Source organism: Mycteria americana, chromosome 1 (assembly GCF_035582795.1).
Source record: "Mycteria americana isolate JAX WOST 10 ecotype Jacksonville Zoo and Gardens chromosome 1, USCA_MyAme_1.0, whole genome shotgun sequence".
Classification (NCBI taxonomy): domain Eukaryota; kingdom Metazoa; phylum Chordata; class Aves; order Ciconiiformes; family Ciconiidae; genus Mycteria; species Mycteria americana.
In genome coordinates this window covers 40646807-40655027 of record NC_134365.1, presented here as the reverse complement: position 1 = coordinate 40655027, position 8221 = coordinate 40646807, and positions in this window count along the sequence as shown.

The following is an 8221-nucleotide window of genomic DNA, read 5'->3' as shown; positions in this document are numbered from 1 at the left end:
GCAGGCAGCAGTTCAGCTGCCTGTAAAAGAAATTCTCGCTTCCCGGGGATGTGAGGAGACCTACGGTCCAATTAAAATCCCTGTTTGAAAGACGCTATGAAAAATAACTGTGCTGCCAGCCGTCTTCCTCACCCAAGGACAGAGCAGATTTTAATACTGTACATTTGCCAGAAATGTACTCTCTTGAAAGGGGAAGCAAACCCTTCATTGTCAGAAAGGCTGCAGCACTTCTTACATGGTTTTTTTTCTCAGATTTCATAGGGGATAATAGGTAGTGTTTAAATGGAGACGGCCAAATTATCAGAACACTTTTGAGCTACATAATGAGTATTGCTAATAGCAATGCTTGACTTGGCAACACAGTCTTCAAGGTTATTTAGCAAAGCACAGAATGTACATCAAACAAAAAAAAGTTAATTTTAATATGTCTTTGCAAATAAATATGAAACGAATCAATTTGGCTTTTCACTTTTATTTTGCCTTTTTGTTTTGGCTATCAATAAAAGCAACCTTGAAAATGCAACATAAGAAACGTTAGACAGGAGTGATAGAGGAACAATTAAATGAGGAGGAATGCAAGCTGGTACAGAATGTCTTCGATCACTATAAAGCTAATTATTGAGAGAGGCAGCTCGGTGTGCATGAATACAGAATAATGATGAGTTTGGTAAACCTTTACGGCACAATATGTATGTATGTGTGTGCCTGGAGAAAGGGTGTTTAAGAAGGAAGCAATAGAGTGAAATCAAAGAGTAGGTGCGTCACTCCAATAGCAGGGTGGAAGGAAGGAACAATTCCCAATCCATCTTACTTGGAGGCACAGTTAATGCTGCAACAAGCTTCCACTATGCAGCCATACATTAGCTGCCCTGTTGCTACAAAATGGGCTGTAAGTCGGTACAGGTATTCTGGACAAAAAGAAATAATTCCCACAAAGTTTTGAGATAGGTCAAAACATAATTTGAACAGTAGGTCATTAGAAACTGATTTGAAATATGGAGTTTTGCCTAAACCTTCTTTAACTGTGCTTACTTTGCACAGCGAGAACTCATGCAAAGTCTCGTGATGAGTGCAAGTCTTGTAAGCAAGGAAAGCAAGTTACCGTCAAGTGACTTGTGTGCATGCCCAGGTGTTTTATGCCCAAAATGTCTCTGGAGGAAAACCCAACCTAACCCCAAATCCCTTGACATCGACACCAGTGAATTTCGAGATGTTCAGCCCCAGCGACATCCTGCCTGCTGCATCCAATCATGCCAACTCCTTCCCCTGGGAAGGTGTTTAGGCAGGGGTTCTGTGGCCCTGCATGGGTTTGCAGCAGAAACATGTTGCTTTTTGGTAAGAAAAATCAGTGTGATGGTCCTGATGCTGCAATGACAGAGCTGGAGCTGCCAGGCTCTGCCAGCTTCAGCTCCATCCCCCCCATGCTGCCCCCGACACACAGCCACAGGCATCAGAAACTGCCTTAATTGCTACAAAAATCCCGTGCGACACTGCTCTAAACTTCCCAGCAATTTCAACGTAAAAAGAATGGGAAATACACTTTGCTCTGAGCAAAATGGGTTTTAAAACAGCTTAAAAAAAGCAATGTGGTACCCCCCATATTCCCCCTAGAAGTCACTAAGTGACAGCTACTGGAGAAAAGGCTATGGTTTCAGACGGAGACACCAGTTAAATGCCATCAAAGCTGGGGTTAGCTGGCAGCAATCACACCACCATGCTGTCTAGTATCTATCTGACGGCTTTACAGTCACATTTTTGCTTGCCAAGACATTTCCTCCCACCAAAGGTTATATTTGCTCTGTCCCTCCAGTCCTCATTTATTACCTTGTGTTTTTCAGGAATAGAAAAGACACTTTATTCTTCTGCTAATATTCTTAGCTCCTCTTATTTGCTGTTGAATCGCCTGCCCATCAAACTGGAGCTCACAAACCTCCTGATCTGGCATATTTTAAAAAATTAAATTAATTTGCCCTTTACCTTGCCATTTCATATCATGAATAAAGCTACTGAGACACCTCACCCCACACCTGCGCTCGGTATCTCGCTGTTCATTATTGCTTTGTGTTGACAGTTCTGCAGCCCATTTTCAATCTCACCTCGCTTGTTGCCAGCCTGATCTAAATTTATTTTTTAAATAAGATCTCAAGGCATTATTTAAAATGCTCCCTGAGGTGTATTGCTTCCCGTATATGTCTCCATTAGTCTCCAGTTTGGCTGTAAAAAAAGCAGCAAAGTTCACAGGACACTATTTGCTTTTAATACACCAGAATCATTTACTGCCTGTGATTAACTTGTCTGGATACTTGTAGATTCCTAGCATACACTCTATATTTTCGATAAGGATTGAAAATTAATCCATCAAAAGTAAAAGATGCTCGCTAACTCCAGAATTTCCTTTTTCTTTCTTTTTTCCCTTTGGTATCAGACCAATTTTTCATGATTTTTGTAGAAAAATATGTTTAGGATCTAGGCTACCTGCCATTTAGATGTATTGACTGCTGTATATTCGGTCCTTCCAAACTAGTCGCCCCCGCCTAAAAACAAACTTCCTGACAATTTCATGGTTAATTTTGAATCGTCTCAAACATTATTCTTCAGAGGAATAGTGCAGAAAAAGATAGTTCAGCCCTTTTAAGCCCACAAAAGATTTCACTTGTTGCCAAACCCATGCCCCTTCCAGCATTTCGCATTTGCCCTTAGGTGGGAGCGCTCTCTGCGACGGCCCCGGGTCGCGCTCTCCCCTCGCAGCCCCACACCCTGGCAGGGTTCCCGATATCCAGGCCTCCGGCAAGTGCCAAATATTACGTCCTGGAGATGCTGCTGCCTCCGACCTCGACCTCGGCGGGCAGGGCAGTGGAGAGGGGGCGGCCGCTCTGCCCCCTCTCCTGTGGGTACCGTGAGCCAAACGGGATTGCTGCAAGGGGGGAAAGGGGCCGGGGCAAAGCTGCTCTCCTGCCAAGTGGAGAAGGGCTGTGGCTCTGCTCAAAGCAGCTGACCTGCAAAATTCAGGTGGCAGCCCCACAAACCTTTGGCGTAGGGGCCTGTGTCTCTTGTATTGAAATGCACTGGAATTGCATTCTTGCATTGAAATGCATTGAACTGAAATGCAGCCACATGTGTATATTGAAAAGACACAGACTTCAATATTTGCTCGTGCTCTGATAAATGTGATCAGAAATTGCTCCTTCTCTGAAGTCTGGATTTGTCCTAATCCCACAGAGAGGGAATGGAAATGGCCTAAAAGTTGGCTCTTCAGGGGCTTTTGAAACAAACTATTAGCTACTCGCTTCTCTTTTTGAGTTGATCCTGTTGTATGTGATCCAAATATTTGAACTGTTTTGTCCAGAAACTATCAGTTGCTGTCAGTTGCTGAACAAGCAGTAATATGAAAGGGCTTAATAGTTTATTTTTTCCAACTGCTTTTAGTGAATGGCAATTGGCATGCAAATAAATAAAGGGATAAACCTGATGTTAGCTGAAAAGTTATGAAAAAGTTATGTAAGGTAATGTTTGACACTGCATTAGCTCATTAAATTATATTACAGGCAGATTGCTTTTTTTTTTTTTTAATGCAATATCAAAGGTGATTTAAGTAACTTTTACTGCATTTCTGGGAGAGTTATTTCAGGTTGATTGCTGTATGTGCTGTTTGGAAATTGTTTGTGTATTGTAGGTGTGTACGTAATTTTACAGCTATGCCAACATATTTTATACTAAAATGTTATATCCAAATTACAGCTATATAATTTAATGGGCTATTCTTTTTCTTCTTATTGCATCTCCAGCCATGCATCCAATGCACGCAAAGCGATTTCTTGGCTTACAAGACTTAAAACCATTAGACTACCAAAGAGCTGTGAATTAAATGCAGTGCAAGTAATGACAGCATTCGTGCTAGCATATCAAACCGGAAAGAAAATTGCACAGCCTCTCAAATATCAGACTTTGGGGTTGATTCATTCGGTGGGTCTGTGACCTGACAAGGCTGTATGATTAATTGCACACATATTCCCTCGGAGGTTTTCCCGCTCATGCTTTCTGCAGCAAAGATTGTTAGCTTGACAGATCAGCGTAGCAACCTCTTAAGATGCCAGAAAGGGAAGGGGTTGGTTTCTGATTGAAAGTTAATGGAGGAATAGCAGCTGCTCCATGCTGAGGGGGAAAAAAAAAAAAAAAAGCAGCTTTTGATTCTCAGAGAAATCACACACAGAAATAAGCTGATTTTTCGATAACTCCGGCTATAGGATTTCTGTCAGGGACTGCAAGAAAATATTCGCATGATACAATAGGCTTCATAATTAGGAATTCTGCTGTGCTTCCTTTCATCTGATTACCTAAATATAAGCCATGGCCTGAGTTTTTTTCTTTTCTTATTAAACACTCTTCTACGTGTCTCTTCTTCCACATGTTTATCACAGAATCACAGAATCACAGAATCATATAGGTTGGAAAAGACCTTTAAGATCATCGAGTCCAACCATAAACCTAACACTGCCAAAAACCACCACTACACCATGTCTCTAAGTACCTCATCCAAACGTCCTTTAAATACCTCCAGGGATGGCGACTCAACCACTTCCCTGGGCAGTCTGTTCCAATGCTTGATAACCCTCTCGGTGAAGTAAAATTTCCTCATATCCAGTCTAAACCTCCCCTGGCGCAACTTGAGGCCATTTCCTCTTGTCCTATCGCTTGTTACCTGGGAGAAGAGACCGACCCCCACCTCTCTACAACCTCCTTTCAGGTAGTTGTAGAGAGCGATGAGGTCTCCCCTCAGCCTCCTTTTCTCCAGGCTAAACAGTCCCAGCTCCCTCAGCCGCTCCTCATAAGACTTCTGCTCCAGACCCTTCACCAGCTTCGTTGCCCTTCTCTGTACGCGCTCCAGTACCTCAATATCCCTCTTGTAGTGGGGGGCCCAAAACTGAACACAGTATTCGAGGTGCGGCCTCACCAGTGCCGAGTACAGGGGCACAATCACTTCCCTAGTCCTGCTGGCCACGCTATTTTTGATACAGGCCAGGATGCCATTGGCCTTCTTGGCCGCCTGGGCACACTGCTGGCTCATATTCAGGCGGCTGTCAACCAACACCCCCAGGTCCTTCTCTGCCAGGCAGCTTTCCAGCCACTCTTCCCCAAGCCTGTAGCGTTGCATGGGGTTGCTGTGGCCCAAGTGCAGGACCTTGCACTTGGCCTTGTTAAACCTCATACAATTCACCCCAGCCCATCGATCCAGCCTGTCCAGGTCCCTCTGCAGAGCCTGCCTACCCTCAAGCAGATCAACACTCCCACACAACTTGGTGTCGTCTTGGTGTCTGTCGTTATTCTTGGCTTTAAGATACTTTTGGCCATTTAGGCTAAAGTTTACAGAAACACAGATTTGGCAGGCAGCTCCCATATTTGCAATGCTGAGCAAAGATGCTTGCACAGCACATTCCTTCTGTTAACAGGCAATCCACACTGTCCCGCCATCCTACCAGACCCACAAAGGTGTCGACTGCCCAGTTTAAAGTAGTTTTAATTTTTCAAGTAAGGCCTAAACCCCTAGCAACCTGCATTAGACACTTCCTCAAGGTTACTTAATCCCTACACCTCATCTATGAAAGGGTTTTAAACACTAACCAGTCTTTCCCCTTTCAGATTTCTCTGCTGGACTCTGATGGGATAACACATGCTCGACGGATCCTTTGGTGTAGCTTGTGAAACGAGTTGAGATGGCCCTCTGTAGACATCCCTGCTCCTGTGGGGATGACAACGCAGCCCTCTGCCTCGGGAGCGGAGGGCTCGCGGAGGCAAACAGCAGCCGGGAAAACCCTGCGGGCAGCAGCACCAGGGCCGGGACGGGCAGCAGCTGGCTGAGCCGAGGCGGCAGATGCATGGAGAGCTCTGCACTCCCACGCCTTGCAGACACCTTTGCTCTAGGACAAATCCCTCAAAACACACCTGGAAGGGCAAATTTGGAAACTGAGACCCGCACTACCTCTCCACTGCGTCTCCCAGCTTGCATCCTGTGGTGCTTACCAAAGAGCCCAGCTGGTAAAAGCCCTTCAAATCCAGCAGACTGTGCTGGACCCCTGTCAAAGGACTAAGGTTACACCAGCAATGACAAGTAATGATCTTTAAAAATGCCCTTGGATACCCCCATGACATCCTTCATCTGCTCCGAGCACTGAATCAAGCTCCTCATTCAGTAGCTACATTTTCTAATGCGTTGTGAAATCTCATCTTTTACTGGCAACACAGAAACACACAAAGCAGGAAAAAATGAAATAAAAAATGCTCCTATTATTTCAACTTTTAAAATGAGCCTAAGAAGCTAACAGAGAAAGATACTGTATAAACAAAATGATTTAATTGCCCTACATGAAAGAGAAGGCAGGTCTTACTGAAGCGGAGCAGCAGACAGCATGATGGAACAAAATTCCTCAAAGCAATAACATATAAATATTGAATAAAATGCAAAAGTCGACTCTGCAGATGGCTCTGGGAAAAGCAGGCGCTCTGGCTGCAAATACGCTTCAGAGAATACGCCGCAGAAACTGGAAAGCCACAAAGCCAAGGGGGAAATCAGTGAATAATCCGCTAGAAGGAAATCCCCAGCTTCCACAAGCAACTGTGGGGATTAGAAAGACATTTCTAAATCAGCAAGGTGCAGGCTGGGACAGAAGAGTGAATTTCAGGATTATTTTTTTCCCCTCAGCATCTCATACTGCCAAGCTAGGGAGATACTTACTGCCTGTCTTTGCACGCAATTTAGGTGTTTAACTTGGGATGTTGATCTCTCTGCAAAATGGTTTAATATCATCTTTGTAACCATTACTTCCTTCCAGAGGCCTTTGCAAATGGCATTTCTACCAGAATCAAAGATATGATTGCTGATCAAGCGAGCTGCATCAACTCAGTGCACTTCTTGCCTTTTGCTCAGAGAACCAGCTGCACAATTCAGTCACAAAAGCTTCTGGAGCAAAGCTAGAGAGGATTTTGTTAATCTGGATTTGTGAGCCCCAAGCTACTGACTTAAAAATCCATGATGAATCTGTGTCACCGTGTAATTCCTTCTCCCTTGGGAAAACAAAGGATGTATATATGCATAAAACCAGGGTTATTCCCCTTACCTGTAAGAGGTTACCAAGAGGAAACAGAGGAGGTGAACTTGCCACCACCTTACCAGATAACCAAACCACCCCACAGCAGCAGCTTTCTATGATTTGCAGAGCGTGAAAAAGTAATATGTTAAAAAAAATATAGTAACCACCCCCGCCCAAACCAGACATACATGTGCAACGTTTCCACAGGTTGCCGAGGCACGAGAATCGCAGAGATACAAGCGAGGCCACGGCAGCAAGACACGAGTGAAATGAAACGCCGTGTCCTTTGCAGGACAGCACTTCCAGAAGTCAGCTTTCATCCAACAGGCTGAGAGCTCACAACCTCTGTTCATCCAGTATATCCAGTACTATTCTTTTTGGCAGGCTGAGACAGAGGGTACCTGTGCAAGCCTGACAACAGGCACCTCCAAAGGGGTGATGTTTAACACAGACAACTGGAAATTTTTCATGCAAGTAGCATTTTTCATCCACAGAACTGGAAGTGCTTGAACATGTGCAACCAACATTAATCAGATCTTTCGTACAGAGCGACCAAGAAGCATCAAGTTCCTGCCTCCACAAACAGATTTCCTTAACTTCCTTCAAAAGAACAGTTATCCTGGAGTGCACCGGGGCCAGAGGACTCTCCAAAAGCCATATAGCAAGTAAGCAGGGGCGTGGGGAATGACCTCCAGTCACCCTGGTGCCCTCATCAGTGGGCACCATGATGCCCACAACGTGTACAAGTTTACAAAATAAGAAGCTGTATAGAAACAAATTCTTAAACACACAATACGATTAATCTGAGATGGAGACTGGGCAATACAAGTAGGTTTGTCACCGCACCTTGTGCCAAGAAAGCTTTCAGGCTTTCAAATCTAGCACTTTCCTTGTCCTTAGGAAATATCTCTCCTATGTGTTAAAAGCACAGCGAAACACAAGGTATTTAAACATAATACTAAGAATATCAGAGATTAGTACCATGAACAGTATGGTTAGAATTGCAGAATTGTTAATGTAGATTAAAATGCTTTGCCAGTAATCACATGCTGAGAGACTCAATTTCCTGACTGAGCCACGTGGCTTCTCTTCTCCGCTGCGTGCCAGCCCTGCAAAGCCGCACAGCTAGTCCCAGG